Source organism: Pipistrellus kuhlii, unplaced genomic scaffold (genome assembly GCF_014108245.1).
Source record: "Pipistrellus kuhlii isolate mPipKuh1 unplaced genomic scaffold, mPipKuh1.p scaffold_m20_p_4, whole genome shotgun sequence".
Lineage (NCBI taxonomy): Eukaryota > Metazoa > Chordata > Mammalia > Chiroptera > Vespertilionidae > Pipistrellus > Pipistrellus kuhlii.
In genome coordinates, this window is record NW_023425540.1 from 81,211,264 (window position 1) to 81,232,313 (window position 21,050).

The 21,050-nt window shown below is 40.8% G+C and overlaps 2 long non-coding RNA genes across 2 annotated transcripts in view; both read left to right on the forward strand.

Annotated features, from left to right (window-relative positions):
* The window catches only part of LOC118703917, a 48,252-nt gene that overhangs the window by 14,896 nt on the left and 12,306 nt on the right, over positions 1-21,050 (forward strand). The window lies entirely within an intron of this gene.
* LOC118703918 lies at positions 7,806-15,021 on the forward strand. Its single transcript, XR_004983192.1, has 3 exons — positions 7,806-8,005; positions 14,968-14,972; positions 15,011-15,021. It is a non-coding gene; the product is annotated as an uncharacterized LOC118703918 (long non-coding RNA).

The following is a 21,050-nucleotide window of genomic DNA, read 5'->3' on the forward strand; positions in this document are numbered from 1 at the left end:
CAGTATTTATCTTTTTGTGACTGACTTATTTCACTTAGCATAATGGCCTCAAGATTCATCCACATTGTAGAATGCACCAGAATTTCCTTTTTGAAGCTGAATAATATTCCATGGTGTGTACCTACAACATCTTGTTTACCCATTCATTCACTGATGGACACTTGGGTTGCTTCCACCTTTTGGCTATTGTGAATAATTCTGCTAAGAACAGGAGTGTACAGATATCTCTTCAAGACCCCGGTTGTAATTCTTTTGGGTATATATATATACATAGAGTGGAATTGCTTTACTACTTTGGGTATATACCCAGAGTGGATCATATGGTATTCTCTGATTAATTTTTGAAGGAACTGCTATCTTGTTGTCCATAGCATCTGCACCATTTTACATTCCTTCCAATAATGAATGAGGGTCCTACTTTTCTAATACTTACCAACACTTATTTTCTTTCTTTGTGTTAACATAAAAAAAAAAAAAACAAACACATTGAAACCTGTAAATAATTTTGGTGAGTTTATTCGAGCCAAACTGCCAACAATGCCGGGAAGCAGAACCTCAAGGAATTGAGCTAATGCTCCAGAGACTGGCAGGTTACATCTGTATTTGTACATTGCAATCAAAGGAAAGGGAAGTAGGTGGGTTACATGAAATCCATTGGTAATAGACTAGAGAGGTGGAGAAAGCAAATCAGGGAAACCCCTGGGATTGGATAGAAAGTAAAATGATGGACACACACTTAGGTGGTGTGATGCCCAGATTTCGTGATCCCCCAAAACCACCAGGGAGCCGAGTCCAATGCAAAAGCAAAAGAGCCGTTTATTCAGGAAGCCCGAGCTCTGTCCCACTAATACCGACAGCAGCGAGGTAGAGAGCGAGCTTCAACGGATCAAAGGGTTTTCTAGGGGTGGTGATGTCACTGCTTTGACTGACCCCGATTGGTTGGGTGAGGCTAGGGCCCAGTTACACAATGACATACAAAATAGTGGATCAGGAGTTAGCCCCGCCCTGCCCTCTCAGTAGGTGCAGGAACAATTAACATGATAAGGAAGGAATTTGTGGTGTCTGTCCAGGGGCCCAGCACATTTGGTTGTGCCCCAAGGGGTCCAGAAAAGGGAAGTTACAGTTAGCCAGACATATGTATGTTATCATAGATGCAAAAAGACAGATAGGCTCAGTTCGGTAAAGGTTGACCTTGTCAGTGAAAATACTGCCCACCATAACTGCTTTTAGATAAAGTTTAATTTCAGGCCATCTTTTGTGGTTATTTACATCTCTTGAGTTTGCAAGATCACCGTGCAGGGCTTCTCTGAGCTTGTCAGGTCAGCATGTGGCCACTTTCGTCCACATTTGGTTTTTTTGTGTGTTTTTTTACAGCAGCCACCCTAATGAGTGTGAAGTGGTATGTCATGTGATTTTGATTTGCATTTTTCTAATGATTAGTGATGTTGGATACCTTTTTGTGTACTTAATTGACCATTAGTATACCTTCTTTGGAGAAATGTCTGTTCCGATTGTTTGATCATTTTTAAATTGTGGTGTTTATTTATATCTTTTGTTGTGGGATTATGGGAGTTCTTTATTCATTCTGTCAATGATTGCTTTATATATTTAGGATCTGTGGTATTTGCATATTTATAATCATTATATTCTTGGTATATTGATTCCTTTATCATTACATAATGTCTTTTTCTTTTTCTCTTGTAATAGTTTTGATTTAAAGTCTATTTTGTCTGATATTAGTGTAGCGAACCATTCTCTTGTGGTTACTATTTGCATGGAATAACTTTTCCTATCCTTCCACTTCTATTTTTTTAAATAGATATTTTTATTGATTTCAGAGAGAAAGGGAGAGGGAAAGAGATCACTGATTGGCTGCCTGCTGCACACCTCCTACTGGGGACCAAACCTGCAACCCAGGCAACTGCCCTGACCAGGAATTGAATGGTGACCTCCTGGTTCATAGCTTGAAGCTCAACCACTGAGCCACCCAGGCTGGGCATGGACCAGTTGTTTCATTTATTTATTTATTTTTAAATATATTTTTTATCGATTTCAGAGAGGAAGAGAGAGGGATAGAAATATCAATGATGAGAGAATCATTGATTGGCTGCCTGCATGTGCCTACTGGGAATCAAGCCCACAACCCAGGCATATGTCCTTGACCGGAATTGAACCTGGGACCCTTCAGTCTGCAGGCCAACACTCTCTCCACTGAGCCAAACCAACTAGGGCCCCATCCTTTCACTTTTAATCTAGGCATGTCCTTAGGTCTAAAGTGCGTTTCTCATAGACAGTGTCTGGTCAGATCCTGTTTTTTAATTCATTCTGCCAGTCTGTGTCTTTTAATTGGGCAGTGTAATTAACTTACATTTAAACTAATTCCTGATAGGGAAGGATTGACTGTTGCTGTTTTATTTTTCTAAATGTCTTGTAGCGATTTTGTCTCTCATTTCCTTCCTTACTACCTCCTCTTTGTGTTTAGATGATTTGTTTTTGTACTGTTACTTTTTGATTCCCTCTCATTCCTTTGTATATATTTTCTATATATCTTCTCTGTGGTAATGGGGATTACATATGACATCCTAAAGTTATAACAATCTACTTAAACTGATAACTACATAACTTTGCTCACAAAAAAAAAATAATAATTCTTCGCCTTCTTCGCCTTCTTCGCCTTCTTCGCCTTCTTCGCCTTCTTCGCCTTCTTCGCCTTCTTCGCCTTCTTCGCCTTCTTCGCCTTCTTCCTCTTCTTCGCCTTCTTCCTCTTCTTCGCCTTCTTCCTCTTCTTCCTCTTCTTCCTCTTCTTCCTCTTCTTCCTCTTCTTCCTCTTCTTCCTCTTCTTCCTCTTCTTCCTCCTTCTTCCTTCTCTCTTTCCTCACCTGAGGATATTTTTCCATTGATTTTTTCCCATGTTATTATTTGAAGTATTACAATAGTAATACATATGTCTCATTTCCTCCCCATTTACCTCCCCCCAGCCCTTCCCCCCCCCCCCCCCCCCGCCCCGCAAATGCCCTCACCCCCCTCAGTGACTTGTGTCCATTGATAGTTGAAGGGAGAGGGAGAAACAGAGAGAAAAACATTGATGTGAGAGACACACAAAAATTGGTTGCCTCTTGCACGTGGCCCAACCAGGGCCTGAGATAGAGTCTGCAATGTGTTCTTGGCTGGAATCGACGAAACCAGGAAACTTCAGTCTGTGGACTAATGCTCTATCCACTGAGCCAAACTGGCTAAGGCAAATTCTACTTCTTTATAGCTCCATTTACCTTCCTTTTGTTATTGATGTCACAAATTACAGTATTATATTTATGTCTCCATTAATACAGATTTAGAATTATTTTGTCTTTTAAATTCTATGAAAGAATAAGAAGTTGAGTTAAACAAAAAGACAATAATGCAGGTTTTCATTTATTCATGTATTTCCTTTATGGAGAATCTTACATTAAAAGACTGAGTTACTGTCAATGTCCTTTCATTTCAACTTGAAATCCTCCCTTTGCATATCTTGTAAGGCAGGTGTAATGGTAATGAATTTCTTTAGCTTTTGTTTATTTTGGAATAGCAATTTCTCCCTCATTTTTGAGTGTCACTTTGTCATATAGAATATTTGGTTGAGAGTTTTTTTCCTTTCAGCATCTAAAAAAAGTTTCCCCTCCAGATTGATAAATAAAAACTGTATATACTTAAGGTGTACAACAATGAAATTTGATATTCATGTACATTATGAAAGAACTAGAGGCCCAGTGCACGAAATTTGTGTGGGGGGAGTGGGAGGGAGGAGAGGGGGTGGTAATGTCCTTCAGCCCAGCCTGCATCCTTTCCAATCTGGGACCCCTCGAGGGATGTCCAACTGCCCATTTAGGCCCGGTGGAATAGGACCTAAATGGGCAGTCGGATGTCCCTCTAACAATTCAGGACTGCTGGCTTCCAAATACTCCCTGCCTGCCTTCCTGATTGCCCCTAACTGCTTCTGCCTGCCAGCACCTAACCACTAACTCACCCCCTAACCACTCCCATACCACTCCCATGCCAGGCTGATTGATGTCTAACTGCTCCCCTGCCAGCCTGTTTCCCCCCAACTTCCCTCCTCTACTGGCCTGGTTACCCCTAACTGCCCTCCCCTGCAAGGTTGATCACCTCCAACTGCCCTCCCCTGCTGGTCATCTTGTGGTGGCCATCTTGTGTCCACATGGGTGCAGCCATCTTTGACAACATGGGGACAGCTATTGTGTGTTGGAGTGATGGTCAATCTGCATATTACTCTTTTATTAGATAGGATAGAGGCCTGGTGCATGGGTGGGGGCCTGCTGGTTTTCCCTGAAGGGTGTCCCAGATCAGGATGGGGGTTCCCTTGGGATGTGGAGAGGACTGGGCAAGGGGCCTGTGGTGGTTTGCAGGTCAGCCATGCCCCCTGGCAACACAAGTGGAGGCCCTGGTGTCTGGAATTTATTTACCTTCTACTATTGAAATTTTGTAGCCTGGAGCAGAGCCAAGCCTCCTGCTCACTTGGTGGCCAGCAGCCATTTCTGTTTGGATTTGTTTACCTTCCATAATTAAACTTTGTAGCCTTGAGTGGAGGCCTAGGCCAGCAAGGGCAGGTGGAAAGCTTGGCTTCCGCTGTTGCCTGGGAAACTCAAGCCTCCTTCCTGCTCTGTGTGGCTGGTAGCCATCTTGGTTGGGTTTATTTGCATGTTCGCTCTGATTGGCTGGTGGGTATGGCTGGTGGGCGTGGCTTGTGGGTATAGCAGAATGATGGTTAATTTGCATATTACACTCTTATTAGGTAGGATTACCACTGTCAAGCTAGTTAACACAGCCTTCAAACTACATACAAAGAGGGTAGTTACCCTCTTTTTGTGTGTGGTGAGATCTATTTTAGCAAATTTCAATACAGTATTATTAACTGTAACCATGCTGTGCGTTAGATCCTCAAAACTTATTAATCTTATTACTGGAAGTTTGTACCCTTGACCAGCCCATCTCCCAGCCCCTGGCAGCCACATTTTATTCTGTGTTTCTGTGAGTTAGACATAATGAGTGAGATCATACAGTATTTGTCTTTTTTTGTCCTACTTGTTTCACTAACCATAATGTCCTTTAGTTTACTCATGTTGTGTGAAATGGCAAGATTTCCTTCTTTTCTAAGGCTGAAAATATTCCATTGTGTGTATATACAAATGTATATACAGAGTGGAGCAAAAGTAGATTTACAGTTGTTCATAAAGAAAATAATACCATAATAAATAAAGAATAATATAAGAATAAACTCTCTATTTTGCACATTCACAACTTTAAACCTATTTTTTGCCATACCCTGTATGTATGTGTGTATCCTATATAATAAAGAGCTAATATGCAAATGATTGTCTCACCCTCATGCTGGAATACTCAGACACTCAACACTAGGGAGAGAGGAATGGGGACCGGCCAGGCTGTGGCCGTTAAGTGAGCAGTTAGGGGTGATCAGGCAGGTAGGCAGGCAGAGGTGGTTAGGGGCAATCAGACAGGAAGGCAGGTGAGCCATTAGGAGCCAGTGATCCTGGATTGCGAGAGGCAGTTGGACATCCCTCAGGGGATCCCAGATTGGAGATGGTGCAGGCCAGGCTGAGGGACCTACCCCCTGTGCACGAATTTTATGCACCGGGCCACACGTGTGTGTGTGTGTGTGTGTGTGTGTGTGTGTGTGTATGTGTGTATATATGTGTGTATATATATATGTGTATATATGTATATGTGTGTATATATGTATATGTGTGTATTATATATATATACATGTATGTATATGTGTGTTCTTTATCTACTCACTGGACAGTAGGCTGTTTCTATATCTTGAGTATTGTGAATGAACATGGGGGTGCAGATAGTTTCTTTTAGATACTGATTCATTTCCTCTAGAAATATATCCAGAAGTGGGATTACTGGATCATGTGGTAGTTCTATTTAAAAATTTTTGAGGAATCTTCATATTTTTTCTATAATAGCTATAGCCATTTACATTCCCACCAACAGTGCCCGAGGGTTCCCTTTCCTTCTCACCTTTTCTGACACGTGTTATGTCTTGTCTTTTTGATATTAGCCATTCTAGTAGATGTGATGTGACATCTCATTGTGATTTTGTTGTAAATTTCTCTGATGACTAGTGATGTTGAGAATCTCTTCATGTGCCTTTTAGCCAATTAATTATTTGTGTTATTTGGGAAAATGTCTGTTTAGGTCCTCTGCCCAACTTAAAAAAAATTATTTTTGAAAATCTATTTTTATTGATTTCAGAAAAGAAAGAAGAGAGAGATAGAAACATCAATGATAAGAGAATCATTGATCAGCTGCCTCCTGCACATCCCCCACTGGGGATCAAACCTGCATACCAGGCATGTGCCCTGACCGGGAATGGAATCGTGACCTTCTGGTTCATAGCTCGAAGCTCGACCACTGAGCCACATTGGCCTCTGCCCAACTTTTAATCAGATTTCTTTTGCTATGGAGTTGTATGAGTTTATATATTTTTTATGATAACCTCTTATCAGGTATATGGTTTGCAGATATTTTCTCCCATTCTGTATGTAGGTTACCTTTTTATTTTGTTGATGGTTTCCTTTGCTATGCAAAAGCTTTTTAGTTTGATGTAGTTCCACTTGTTTATTTTTGCTTTTGTTGCCTATGTGTTTAATGCTATATTACAAACAAATAATTGCCAAGGAACCCTTTTCTTATGTTTTCTCATAGAATTTTTATGGTTTCAAATTTTACAATGAAGATTTCTATCCACTTTGAATTAATTATTGTATTTGGGCCCAATTTCATTATTTTGCATGTGGACATTCTGTTTTCCTGATGACATTTATTGAAGAGACTGTCTTTTCCTTGTTTATTTTTGGCTCCCTTTTCAAAGATTAATTGTATATTCTAATATGTGTGCATGTAGATTTATTTCTGGGATCTGTATTCGGTTCCATTGGTCTATTGATGCCAGTACCATATAGCTTTGTAACATACTCTGAGGTCAGGAAGTGTGATACCTCCAGTTTTGTTTTCTTTCTCAAGGTTGTTTTGGCTATGCGTGTCTCTTGAGGTTCCATATGAATGTTAGTACTATTGTTTGTTCTGGGAAAAATCCCATTGAAATATTGATAGGTAAGGCATTGAATCTGTAGATCACTTTGGGTATCATGGACACTTAAATAATATTAATCTTTCTAGTTCCTGTACATGAGATGTCATGATAACATTTATTTCACAAATTTTCAATATTTTCATTTCTGTCTTATAGTTTTCAATGTAGATTGTTCACCTCCTTGGATAAGTATATTCCATAAGTACTTTATTCTTTTTGATGCTATTGCAAATGGGATTGTTTTTTTAAATATTTTTGGATAGTTCATTGTTAGTGTACTGCAATGATAGTGATTTTACCATGGTTAATTTGTATTCTGCAACTTTGCTGAATTCATTTATTAGTTTTAACAGTTATTGGGTGGGATCTTTAGGGTTTTCTATATAAAATATGTCATCTGCAAAACAGATGATCTTTTCCTTTCTATTTTTAAAAATATATTTTATTGATTTTTTACAGAGAGGAAAGGAGAGGGATAGAGAGCTAGAAACATCGATGAGAGAGAAACATCGACCAGCTGCCTCTTGCACACTCCCTACTGGGGATGTGCCCGCAACCAAGGTACATGCCCTTGACCGGAATCGAACCTGGGACCTTTCAGTCCGCAGGCCGATGCTCTATCCACTGAGCCAAACCGGTTTCGGCTCCTTTCTATTTTGGATGCTTTTTCTTTTTCTCTTTTTCCTTCTTGCTTAATTGTCTGGCAAGGAGTTCCAGTACTATGTTGAGTAAAAGTGGTGAGAGTCTGCTTCCTTATCTTGTTCCCGATCTTCGAGGAAAATCTTTTAGCTTTTCATTGTTGAGTATGATGTTAATTGTGGGCTTGTTGTATATGGCCTTTATTATGTTGAGGTATATTCCCTATATTCTCAGTTTTTTGAGAGTTTTTATGTGGAAAGGTGTTGAATTTTGTCAAATAGATGCTTTTTCTGCATCTATCTAGGTGATCATATGATGTTTATCCTTCATTGTTAGTGTGGTGTATCACATTTATTGATTTGCATATGTTGAACCAGCCTTGCATCCCAGGGATAAATCCTACTGGTTCACAGTGTATGATCCTTTTGAGGTGCTGTTGAATTTGGTTGGCAAGCATTTTGTTGAGGATTTTTGCATCTATATTCATCAGAGGAATTGGCCTGTAATTTTCTTTTTTTGTAATGTCTTTATCTTGCTTTGACATGAGGGTAATGCAGGCCCTGTAGAAGGAGTTTAGAAGTGTTCCCTCCTGTTCAGTTTTTTTGAAGAGTTTGAGCAGGATTTGCATTCTTTTTTTTTTTAAATGTTTGGTAGAATTCACCCATGAAGCCACCTAGTTTGGGGATTTTTTTTTTCTTTTGGAAGTTTTTTTTTTTTTTTTTTAATTTTTATTACTGCTTCAATCGCTTTACTTGTTATTGGTCTGTTCAGATTTTCTATTTTTTCATGATTCAGTCTTGGTAGGCTGTATGTTTCTAGGAATTTATCCAATATTTGTAGATTATGTAATTTGTTGGTATATAATTGTTGATAGTAATCTCTTATGAACCTTTGTATTTCTGTAATATGTAATATCTTCTTTCACTTACAATTTTATTTGAGCTCAGTGTGTTATTTTCTTGGTTAATCTAGCTAAATGCTTGTCAATTTTATTTTATTTTTTCAAAACTAACTCTTGTTTTTTTTTTAATCTTTTGTATTATCTTTCTATTTCCATTTTATTTCTGCTCTAATCATTTTATGTTCTGATAATTTTGGGCTTAGTTGTTTGTTTTCTTTTTTTCTCGAGGTTTAAAGTTAGGTTGTTTACTTAAGATCTTTCATTTTCCTTAATGTAGGCATTAATTATTAAAAACATCTTTCTTAGAACTGCCTTTGCTAAATCCCATAAAGTTTTGGTACAATGTGTTTCCATTTTCTTTTGTCATAGAATACTTTTTGATTTCCCTCTTGATATTTCTTTGACCATTGGTTGTTCAGGAGCATGTTGTTAAATTTTCAAATACATATGAGAATTTTCTAATTTTCCTCCTGTTACTGATTTCTAGTTTTATGCCACTGTGGTTGAAACATCAATTCAGTCTAATTAAATGTAAGGCTTGCTTTTGGCCTAACATATGATCTAACCTGGAGAAGTTTCATGTCTGCTTGAGAAGAATCTTTATTTACTGTTATTGATAGGATGATCTTTGTATGTCTGTTAGGTTCATTTGGTCTATAATATCATTATTGATTTTTCTGTCTGGATAGTTTATCCATTGCTGAAAGTGGGGCATTGAAGTCCCTACTATTATGTATTGCTTTTTATTTCTCTATTTAGCTTTATATATGCTTCTTACATGTATTTAGGTGTTCCAGTATTAGGCACATATATATTTACAGTTGTCATATCCTGTTTGATGAACTGATCCCTTTATCTTTATATAGGGAGTGACCTTTCCTATTTTTTACTGAAAGTCTTATTTTAACTGAAAGTCTGTTTTGCCTGGCCTAAATATAGTCACCTCTGTTCCCTTTTGGTTATCATTTGCATGGAACATCTTTTTCCATCTTTCACTTGCAGCCTGTGTGTATCATGAGAGCTAAGACAAGTCTCTTGTAGCAGAATATTGTTGGATCTTGTTTATTAAAAATTCTTCAAATAATATATATTTCAAATATAGTTGATATACAGCATTATTTTTAAGTGTACAATCCAGTGATTAGACATTTATGTAGCTTACAAAGTGATCACCCCAATAAATCTAGTACCCACTTGACACACAGAGTTATTATGATATTATTGACTTTATTCCCTATTCACTTTACATCCCCATGACTATTCTATAACTACCAATTTGTACTTCTTAATTCTTTCACCTTTTCCACACATTTTCCAAATGCTTCTCCCATCTGGCAAATGTCAAAATAGTCTTTGTAGCTATACTGGTAAGTCTATTTCTCCTCTGCCTATTTATTTTTTTTAGATCCCACATATAAGTGGTATCATCTGGCACTTGTCTTTCTCTGTCTGACTTACTTCACTCAGCATAATACTCTCTAGGCCCATCTATGTTGTTGCAGATAATGTCATGCTTTTTTTTTTTTAAATGGCTGAATCATATTCCATGTCTACTTTATCCATTCATCCATGGGTGAAACCTAATTGCTTCAATATCTTGACTGTTGTAAATAATGCTTCAATAAAAATATGGATATATGTCTTTTGGATTTAGTGTTTTGGGTTTCTTCAGAAAAATACCCAGAAATGGAATTGCTTTGTCCTGCTTGGTCTCTTGTTATAGTATTTGTTTTAAAGTCTCTTGTCTGGTATAAGTATTGCTACACCAGCTTTTTGTTTGAGGAGCAACTTTGAAATCTATTTTTCTATCCCTTTTAGTCTGTTGTCTCTTTTGATCTGAAGTGAGTCTCTTGTAGACAGCATATGTAAAGGTCTTGTTATGCCTTCAGTCACTATATCTCTTTTGATCAAAGTATTTAATCTGTTTGCTTTTAAAATAATTATTGATAGATATATTTATTGCCATTTTAAAATTCATATTCTTAATTTTTGTTTTTTCCTTTCTAAAGAAAACCCTTTAACATTTCTTATAATACTGGTTTGGTGGTGATGAACTCCTTTAGTTTTTTGTCTGAGAAGCTCTTTATCTGTCTTTCAATTCTAAATGATAACCTTGCTGGATGGCATAATCTTGGTTGTAGATCCTTGATTTTTATCACTTTGAATATTTTGTATGAATTCCTTCTGATCTGCAAAGTTTCTGCTGAGAAACCAGCTGATAGCCCTATGGGAGCTCCCTTGTAGGTAATGAATTGCTTTTCTCTTGTTGCTTTTAAGATTCTCTCTTTGCCTTTAAACTTTGGCATTTTAATTATGATGTGTCTTGGTGTAGACCTCTTTGTGTTCATCTTCTTTGGGACATCCTATGCTTCCTGGATTTGTATGTCTTATTTCTGTCATTATTTTTCCAAATAGGTTTTCAATTCCTTGCTCTCTTCCTGTGGCACCCCTATGATGCAAATATTGGTACACTTGATGTTGTCCGGGAGGCTCCTTAATCTGTTCTCATTTTTTGGATTCTTTTTTCATTTTCCTCTTCTGATTGAGTATGTTCTTCTAGATCAGTGGTTCTCAACCTTTCTCAAGCTGTAACCCTTTTTTTTGTTTGTTTGTTTTTTTGTTTGTTTTTGTTTTTGTTTTTGTCAGGTGTTAATTTTTAATATAAGCATATAGGTTTAAGTTCAGAGACCACAAGAAAAATCGAATCCCTGATTTAAAAACTGGGCCAGGTGAGAAAACATTGAGGTAGATGGACTGGGTGGTTGACCATAGTCCTCTGAGCTGGTTAATAGGAGCTTCAATTGCCTGAGCTTTGAATCAACTTGTTTTGGATTCTGAATGACTCACAGTCTCATGATAGCTGGAGGGTACCTCTCTCTCCCTCCTCAGATAAACCCTGCGGGGGACCATCCATGCAAGATTTCATCAGCAAGTGAAGGGCATGTGATAAAAAGCATGTCCACAAGGGAAGAATTATCTTTTCCTGGCAATCTGAGAGCACTGCTGAAAAAATGTTCTTCTGTGATCAAATTATTAATGCTTTCACATCAAACAAAAATTTCTTGTTTAAACCCTGGGTGAATATTGGATGTCATTTTTTTTTTCCTGCTGGGTATTTTGATATTGTTACGCCCAGACTTCGTGATCCCCAGACTTCGTGATCCCCAAGGACCACCAGGGAGCTGAGTCCAATGCAATGAACAAAAGAGCCTGTTCCATGCTAGCATGGGCTCCTCCCACTCACGCCGGCAGCATGGCGGAAGAGAGCGTGAATTTCGCCCAGTCCAGGGGTTTTACTCTGATCGGTGGTGATGTCACTGCTTCGGCTAACCCTGATTGGTTGGGTGAGGGCTAGGGATAACTCCGCCCTGTGGGGCGGGGTTGGGAGCTCATCCTCGCCCTGCCCTGCCCTCTTATTCCCCCCTTGTCTAATGTGCCTAGTCAAATCATTGACTCAGCCTACTTCCTTTCAGCATAAACAACAAATACAGTTACCAAGACCCTTAGTACCACAGTTCCCATCAGTATTGTCCTCACTGAAGTCCAGTTCCCCTCCTGCAGGCATCAGTTCTCCTGGCCTGTAGTTGCCAGGATCCAGGCCATGCAGGAGCTGGGAGTCATGTAGTCAGGTCTGGGTGCCATCTACTTCAACAGCAGTGGGCGTGCTCAGGATAACAGTGCAGCGTCCCTTTGAGTCCTTGGGCAGTGAATTTCTTTACCCACATTGAGTTCCGGGGCTACAAGGTCTGCAGTGGGCACTGGCAGTGCATCTGGAACAAGCTGTGACCCTTTAATAAAGTTCTTCATGTTATGGTGACCCCCAACCATAAAATTATTTTTGTTGCTACTTTATAACTGTAATTTTGCTACTGTTAATGAATCATAATGTAATATCTGTGTTTTCTGATAATCTTAGGCTCTACAGCATTGATTCTCAACCTGTGGGTTGCAACAGAACTGCTAGCAGGGTCACCCAAGACCATCGGAAAACACAAATATTTACATTATGATTCATAATAGTAGCAAAATTACAGTTATGAAGTAGCAACGAAAATAATTTTATGGTTGGGAGTCACCACAACATGAGGAACTGTATTAAAGGGTTGCAGCATTAGAAAGGTTGAAAACCACTGTTCTAGATTGTTGATTTGATTCTCTGCTTCATCTGCTCTTACTGTCGATTCCCTGTAACATACTGTTCACTTCAGTTATTATATTCTACATTCCTGACTGGTTCTTTGTTTTCTGCCTCCATTTTCATATTTCCTATCTCTTTGTTGAAGCTCTTATTAAGTTTATCTACTCTTCCTTTGAGTTCCTTGAACATCCTTATAATCAGTCTTTTGAATTCTGCATCTAGTAGCTTGCTTGTCTCCATTTAAAAAATTTTTTTTTTAACTTTTGTTCTATTATTTCATTTCGGACACATTTGGTCTCATTTTGGCAGCCTCCCTGTGTTTGGTCCTATTGGCTAGGTAGACCTGCTGTGCCTCCTGGTCTTGGTAGAGTGGCCTATGCAGTAGGTCAGGGGTGTCGAACTCAATCAGAGAAGGGGCCAAAATCTAAAATCCAGCCTAAATCGCAGGCCGAATGGTTTACTGAACAGTCATAAACTGACAATGTTAACCAGAAATGTGAATTTAAAATGAGTGGAACAATCTTTTCCTTAACAGTGCTGTTAACCAATTCACATGCTATCAAGCAAAACAGTAATATTGGTATCAAGCAAAACAGTAATATTGGAATGTACCTAAAATGCTCATTGTTTTGTTTTCTGGCTAGATGTCTGACACCGTTTTCCCCGGATCAATGAGTCAATGTTAGGTTTTATTTCTTGGGCTGTAGCAACCCGCAAAACAGCATGGAGGTTGTCATCGGTAATGCGTGATCTGTGCTTGTTTTTGTTCAGATTCATTATTGAAAACATCTGTTCACAAAGATAGGTGCTCCCGAACATGGATAGAATACGGGCAGCATGAAGTCGGAGCTCTGGCATTGAGTCAGGGGGCAGTAGAGGGTAGAAGTCCTCAATTTCAACATCCTGAAACCTTGATTTCAGGCCACTGTCAGACTGAAGCTCGATTATCTCCATCTGAAGGTGATGGGGCACATTGTTGACATCAACTGTAAAAGGATTGGCAAAGATGTCAAAGCCTGAGTGCTGTGTTCTAAAGTCAGAGAAGCGCCACTCAAATTCACTTAGTAAACGGCTAACTTTGGTAGCCAGCCGACTGCAAGGAAAAGTACCAGAAATAGTGGTTGAGATACTCAAACAAACGGGAAAGTGGGCAAGATTGTCCTGTTCCAGTTGGGACTTCCATAGTTGAAGTTTACGCTGGAATGCTGTGATCATGTCAGACATCTTCGTGATGACTTGTTTGCGTCCCTGCAGCTTCAGATTCAGTTGGGCGAGATGCTCGCATATGTCACACATCATAGCAAAATCACATAGCCAGGCGGGATCCGACAGTTCAGGCAAGGGCTTTCCTTTACTTTCCATGAAAAGAGCAATTTGTTCTCTGAGCTCAAAAAATCTTTTGAGGACTGCGCTCTTGCTCAGCCATCTTACTTCTGTGTGGTATGGCACGTCTCCATGCTCTGCACCCACCTCCTGTAAAAACTGCTGGAACTGGCGATGATTCAGGCCACGTGCCCGAATAAGTTAATAGTTTTAATGACTGTGGTCATTATGTCATTCATGTCCAGAACTTTTCCACACATAGCCTCTTGGTGGATAATGCAATGATAAGTAATCAAGGGTGTGTGGCAGTGACTTTTTTTCATTCTTTCCTTCATTAGTCCAACCAAGCCTTTCTTTTCTCCGCACATTGAAGGTGCGCCATCGGTAGTTAGTCCCACCAAATTTCCCAGGGTAATTTAAAATTATTTATAGATTTCTCCACAGCCTCAAATATATCTCTACCAGTCGTTGTCCCATACATGGCAGCTACATCCAAAAGTTCCTCAGTGACAGAGAGGTCGGTCTTCGTAGCACGTATAAAGATGGACAGCTGCGCTGTATCAGTGTTGTCTGTGCTTTCATCGATAGCAAGTGAAAAAGCGAGATAACTGCATGCCTGTTCGGCCAGCTGTGATGATAGATTTCCTGAGAGTTCTTGAACTCTATCTGCAATGGTGTTTCTTGACAAACTGACATTTTGAAAACTCTGTATCTGGTCTGGGCATACTTGCTCACACACTTTTAGCATGCATTGCTTCAAAAAGGCACCCTCTGAAAAACACCTTGAAGTACGGGCAATTTCTTCAGCCACTATAAAGCTTGCTTTCACTGCAGCATCATTTTTCGCTGTAGCCTTTGTTAACATTTGCTGCTGTGATTGTAGTTTGCCTTTTAGTTCTTTAAAAATTTTATGCTTTTCTTCCAAAGTATATTTGCCATACTTAACATTATGTTTGGTGTCAAAATGACGACGTATATTGTACTCTTTCATCACTTACACTGTCTCATTACACAATATACACACTGGTTTGCCCTCTCTAAGCACAAACATGTATTCATTTTCCCATTTGTCATTAAATTGTCTGCCTTCACCGTCAACTTTTCTTTTCCTGGACATTTTGGGATCAATATTGGCCGTAAAAGATGTAGTTTATTGGAAATCTGCGTTAGAAGGAAAAAGTTGAAAACTGCACAGGGATAGCTTGATTTGGCAGATGGAGTGGAGAAAAAAAAGTCAGTCAATAAATGCCTGACTGGGTACAGACAGCAGATTCTGTTGTGATTTTTATGCCTGCACTTTATGCCAGGAACTGGCAGCTTCTGCTGTGTATTTTTTATGCCTGCACACTCACTCTCTCCTCTGCTCTGCCACCCGCACAACCACATCAGATGCCGGACTATAGGTCACGCCTCCTGAATCTCGCGTGACTTGTTATCTATGTGCATGCGAAGCCTCCTATGTCACCGCGCGTCATTGTGATGGAACGCAGCGGAGTGCAGTGATGACAGCGCGGTGCGGGCCACATTGCAAGGCCTAGCGGGCCGGATTTGGCCCGCGGGTCTTGTGTTTGACATGTGTGCAGTAGGTTTTGTGTTGGGCCCAGAGGCCTCGCCTCCCCACTCACCTAATCAGGGTACTCCAGGCGTGCCCCTTGTGTGAGCCATGTGTGCCCTCCTGTCGTAGTTGATCCTTGATTGCTGTTGGCACATTGATGGGAAGGATCTACACCCTGGGCCACTGTGGGGGATCTGCTGTGCAGGGGCAGATCCCTTGGGGCAGGACTGACTTCAGCAGGGCTTTGGTGCCTGTTGAGTCCATCCTTTCCGTGTGTCCCTGGTGGGGATTGGGTGGTGCTTCGACATGGTCTGAAGCTGCCCACTGGGTATGTTGGTGGCTCTCAGGTCTCCTGGGAGGTGCAGGCTGCAGTCTGCCACCATCTGTGTCCTGCCCTGGGCCACCCAGCATGAGCTACAAAGTGATCTGCCGATGGCTGCTATTTTTGCTGGGCTGGGAGATGCCTGGAAGAGGCTAAGCTGCCAACCAAGGCCGGCTCTCTGGGACCTCTTAGCAAGAGGTGTGGGGCACACTGTGGCCACATGCTGCTTGTTTGAGATTTTAGGAAAGTCTCAGCATGAGCCAAGACAGGACGTTTGCATGGAGAAGCCACTGGACATGGCTTCGGTGGGCCAGAAAAGTTGGGTGGGGCAGGGTCTCGGGGAACCACCAGGGCCGGAGGAATAGCGCTAGCCAGGTTGATGGAAACTCAGATACGGCACTGCCCTGCCAGCTCTGTGGGCAGAGGGTTCAGCAAAGGAACAAAGGCCTCTACCCGCACTTCTTTCTGGGAGAAAGCTGCTCCTCCAGCCCTTGCCCAAAAGCCAGACAATTCAGTTCCTCACCGTAGGGCCCTGGTGCCTTTTGAGTTGCTACCTGAGCACTGGAGCTCTAAGTCCATGCCTAGCCCTTTAAGAGGAATGCCTGGGACTCCTCTGTCTCAGCCTTCATTCCCACTGGTTTTTATAGTCAGAAGTTATGGAGACTTCTCTTCCTGGCACCGCTGGAATCCTGGGCTGGGCGGCCTTGTGTGGGCTGGGATCCTGGGCCCTGGGGCCTGGGGTGGGCCTGGGACCCCTCCTTCTTCAGAGGGGATCTCCTTTTGTAATCTACTCAGCCACTCTGTCTTTTGAGTTGGAGAATTTGTTTTAAATGTAATTATGGATAAGGAAGGGCATACTGTTGCATTTTGTTCATTGTTTTTTAAAAAAATATATTTTATTAGATTTTTCACGGAGAAGGATAGAGAGTTAGAAACATCGATGAGAGAGAATCATTAATCAGCTGCCCCTTGCACACCCCATACTGGGGATGTGCCCACAACCAAGGTACATGCCCTTGCCCGGAATCGAACCCGGGACCTTTTAGTTCGCAGGCCGATGCTCTATCCACTGAGCCAAACTGGTCCTGACTATTCATTGTTTTCTTAATGTTATATAGTTCTTTTGTCCCTTTCTTTCCATCTTCCTTTGTGGTTTGATGATTTTTGTTATTGTTGCGGTATGTTTTGGTTCTTTCATCTTTTGTGTATCTACTGTAGGTTGTGATTTGATGAGGGGTATGTTGGGTTTTGTCAAAATCTTTCCCTGCATCTCCTGGATGTTTATGCAGATTTTGTACCATGTTCTGTACATATTGTGTACTACATTAATTGATATTTCAGGTGTTAGACCAATTTTTCATTCCTGGTATAAACTCCACTTGGTCATGGTGTATAATGCTTTCTGTATGTTGCTGGCCTTGGTTTGATAGAATTTTTATATGTATATTCATTAGCAAGATGGGTCTTCTCCCCTGCCACCTTTGTGATATCTTTGTGTGGTGTTGGTATCAGGAAATACTAGCCTAGTTGAATGAGTTGGGAAATAGTATTTTCTGTTCTATTCCCCCCCCCCCCCCCCCCCCGAGAATTTGTAAAATATTGATAATCTTTTTTAAATGTTTGGTAGAATTTGCCAGTGAAGCTATGTAGGGTTAGGTTCTTATTTGTTTGTAGTTTTTAAAATTACTATTCCATTTCTATACTTGGTAAGTCTAGTCAATTTTTCTATTTCTTCTTGAGACAATTTTTGGTAGTTTGTGTCTTTTGTGTCTTGTGTCTAACATTTGACTGTTTATCTTAGTTAACTAACTTATTGGCATGTAGTTGTTAATGGATTTCTTTTATAATTCTTTTTACTTTTAAACTAATCTTTTTTTTTTTTTTTTACCTGAAATAGTCCCAACTCACAGAAGTCAACTGCCAGTAAAGAAATGTTAATATAAAGAATTAAAGAAATGAAATAATCAATGTTAACCCAAGCCTACTTTACACCCTCCACAATCTGTTCCCTTTTTTTTCCAGAAGTATTGTGAATCTTGCTATTGATGTGAATCCTTACCACCCGTTTTTATACTTCATATCTTTATGTATAGACAAATGCACAGCGTTAGCATTTTAAAATGTTACTTGAGTTATGTAGGCTTCATGCTGTGCTTTCCTTTCAAGATACCTTTCCTTTCAAGATACTTTTCCATTGTCATGTTGGATTTAGTTCATGTATGTTAATGGCTATGTTTAAACAGTCTCCAAACGAAAGGCAGATGGGTTGTTTTCAATGCTTTCTTTGTGAATTAGTGTTAGTTCTTGCAAGTGATTGCCTGTGTGCATGTGTTTCTGAGACACAGAGTCCGTATCTTCAGCTTTGCTAAACACTGTAAAATGGTTCCGTGACTCGTGGGCTTCCAGATGCGCTGAGGTGGCTGCTGAAGCCCCAGGCTAGAGGGCAGTGTTTCATGATGAGTCCTTGTCTGTGGCCGCTCAGGGGGCTTCCTTCAAGGTGCCCCAGTCTTGTGACCCAGGTTCGGGTTAGAGTGAAGCTAGTAAAACCCGTGCCACTGATGCTCTTAACCATGACATAGTTACTTTTTGAAACCTGTGATAGAGAGGAGGCTGGAGGGACACCCAGTGGGGTGAGCTTCACAATGGACATGAATGAAGCAAGCCAGTCAGTTGAACTGGTAATTGAAAGAAGACGGAGAGTTTTATGTAGTGAGTCTTCAGAAATGGTCGGGTTTTGGCGTGACAGGGCTGGGTCTAAAATTTACTCTCTTCTTCCTTTGCAATTGCAAGCCAGTCATTTCTCCTCTCGGTCCTTAGTTGCCACATCTAAAATGGGGAAATGAGAGTTCCTAGTTCACAGACGGGTAACTAAATGAGGTTATACATGTGAAGTGTTGGGCACAGGGCCTGGCATCTAGCAGTACTTACTCTGGCTGCTGTTCTGTGGTTCTGCCTCTGGTTTCGTTCCTGTCCTTTGGCATTGTGTACCATGAGGGTGGGGAGAAGGGGAGGCAGCACTGGGTCACAGCACCTGTTTCTCTTGGTCTCCCAGTTGTAGCTTCTGTTTCTCTAGAGCAGTGTTTCCCAAAGTGTGGTACGTGTACCCCCAGGGGTATGGGAAGTTTGGTGGGGGTACGCGTTGCATCGGAGTTTGATGGGGATATGCCGTGCTTAGCTGTGCCTAATTCTACGTTCTCATGAGTATGAGGGGTACTCAGCATTACGAAAATTATAGAAGGGGTACACATATGTCAAAAGTTTGGGAAACACTGCTCTAGTGAATGTGATGTCCTGGTTCACTTTCCAAGTTGCTTAACAATTTCAGAAAATAAGGGTACTTGTTTAAATAGCTTTGCAGACTTTTCCTCACGCTTGAAGAAGTATTATAACCACTGTAACCTCACAGAAATTCATGTGCATTCTGCTTAGTGTGACCTGCACTTGATCCAGCTGTGGGTGAGAAAAGAGGCCTATATTTGAGCCTCTGATGGGAAATACTTGATATTCTCAGGTATCAACCTGGATAAAAACCCCTCCCTCTTCACCGTCAATCAAAAACTTGAGCTTTGGCCCAACTGGTATGGCTTAGTGGGTGAGCATCGATCTATGAACTAGGAGGTCATGCATGGTTCAATTCCCGGTCAGAGAACATGCTGGGGTTGTGGGCTCAATCCCCAGTAGAAGGCAGCCATTCCATGATTCTCATCATTGATGTTTCTCTCCCTTCCTCTCCTTTATTCTCTGAAATCAATAAAAATATATTTAAAAAATCTTCAGCTTTGGACAGGACAGTGCCAACATTGGGATGCGTTTGTCTTGTCTCTGCAGCACAGTGGGAGAGAGAACACAGGAGTTTCCACCCGTGGGGCCATATGCAGCGGTTTCTGTCAGTCATATCCGAGAGGAATTAAAAAAGCTGATGCATGTCCTCGTTTTTTTGTCTAATTATACAATATGGGTAGTTTTATTTTTTATTTATTTTTTAAAATATATTTTATTGATTTTGTACAGAGAGGAAGGGAGAGAGATAGAGAGCTAGAAATATCGATGAGAGAGTCATCGACCAGCTGCCTCTTGCACACCCCCCACTGGGGATATGCCCGCAACCAAGGTACATGCCCTTGACTAGAATCGAACCTGGGACCTTTCAGTCCCCAAGCCGACGCTCTATCCATTGAGCCAAACCGGTCTCGGCCAATATGGGTAGTTTTAATAACTTGTCATAAAATGAGCAGGAGAGATAGCTAGGATGAGGTTTCTTTTTGGAAGTTACTACCCATCAGAAATGGAAGATAAGCCATTTGTAGAAGGGGTGAAGGAATGGTGAATGGTTTAGGCAAGTTGGGGCAATCTTCAGGATTATGTGACACATGGAATTGTGACATTTAGTTGGCATCTGACCTGCAGTTGGTCTTGCATTTTATTGTAATGTGGCCTAGCTATCGTTCATTTCAGCTATCACTAAGTGTGTAGGTGTCTGCATTTACAAATGCTTTGGTGGTCACCTCAATTCTAGAGCAAATTGCTGTTATAAAGGTGCAAATGACTGTGTCCAATAGCTGAAAAGCTTTTGAAGGCCCTGTATTGCCCAATGTAGACAGTTGTCTATGGATGACTCTAAGCCTCCAAGAACTGGGGTCCTTGAATGTGCGGCTGTCTCCACGTTTCCAGATGGTGGAATATGGGTAGTTTTAATAGCTTGTCATAAAATGAGCAGGAGAGATAGCTAGGATGTTAGGATGAGGTTTCTTTCTGGAAATTACTACCCATCAGAAATGTAAATCTTGTCAGGTTCCAGTTTTACTACTCAGTACTTCCTGCGTGGATGCTGTCTTGCGGCCACACTCTGGTATTCCCAGGGCCCTGGTGAGCAGGGCCTCACCTTGGCCACCATCTCCCGTTAACTTGGACCTCACCCAGCCTGCTTTCTCAGCTTGGAATGTCCTCTCCGTGTCCCAACACCATCTCTTCCCACTCAGTCCCTTTCTGAGCACCCGTTGGCATAATTTCCTCTCCTTGAGGGCACGATCTTGGCTGGGTAATAAGTGATGTTACAAA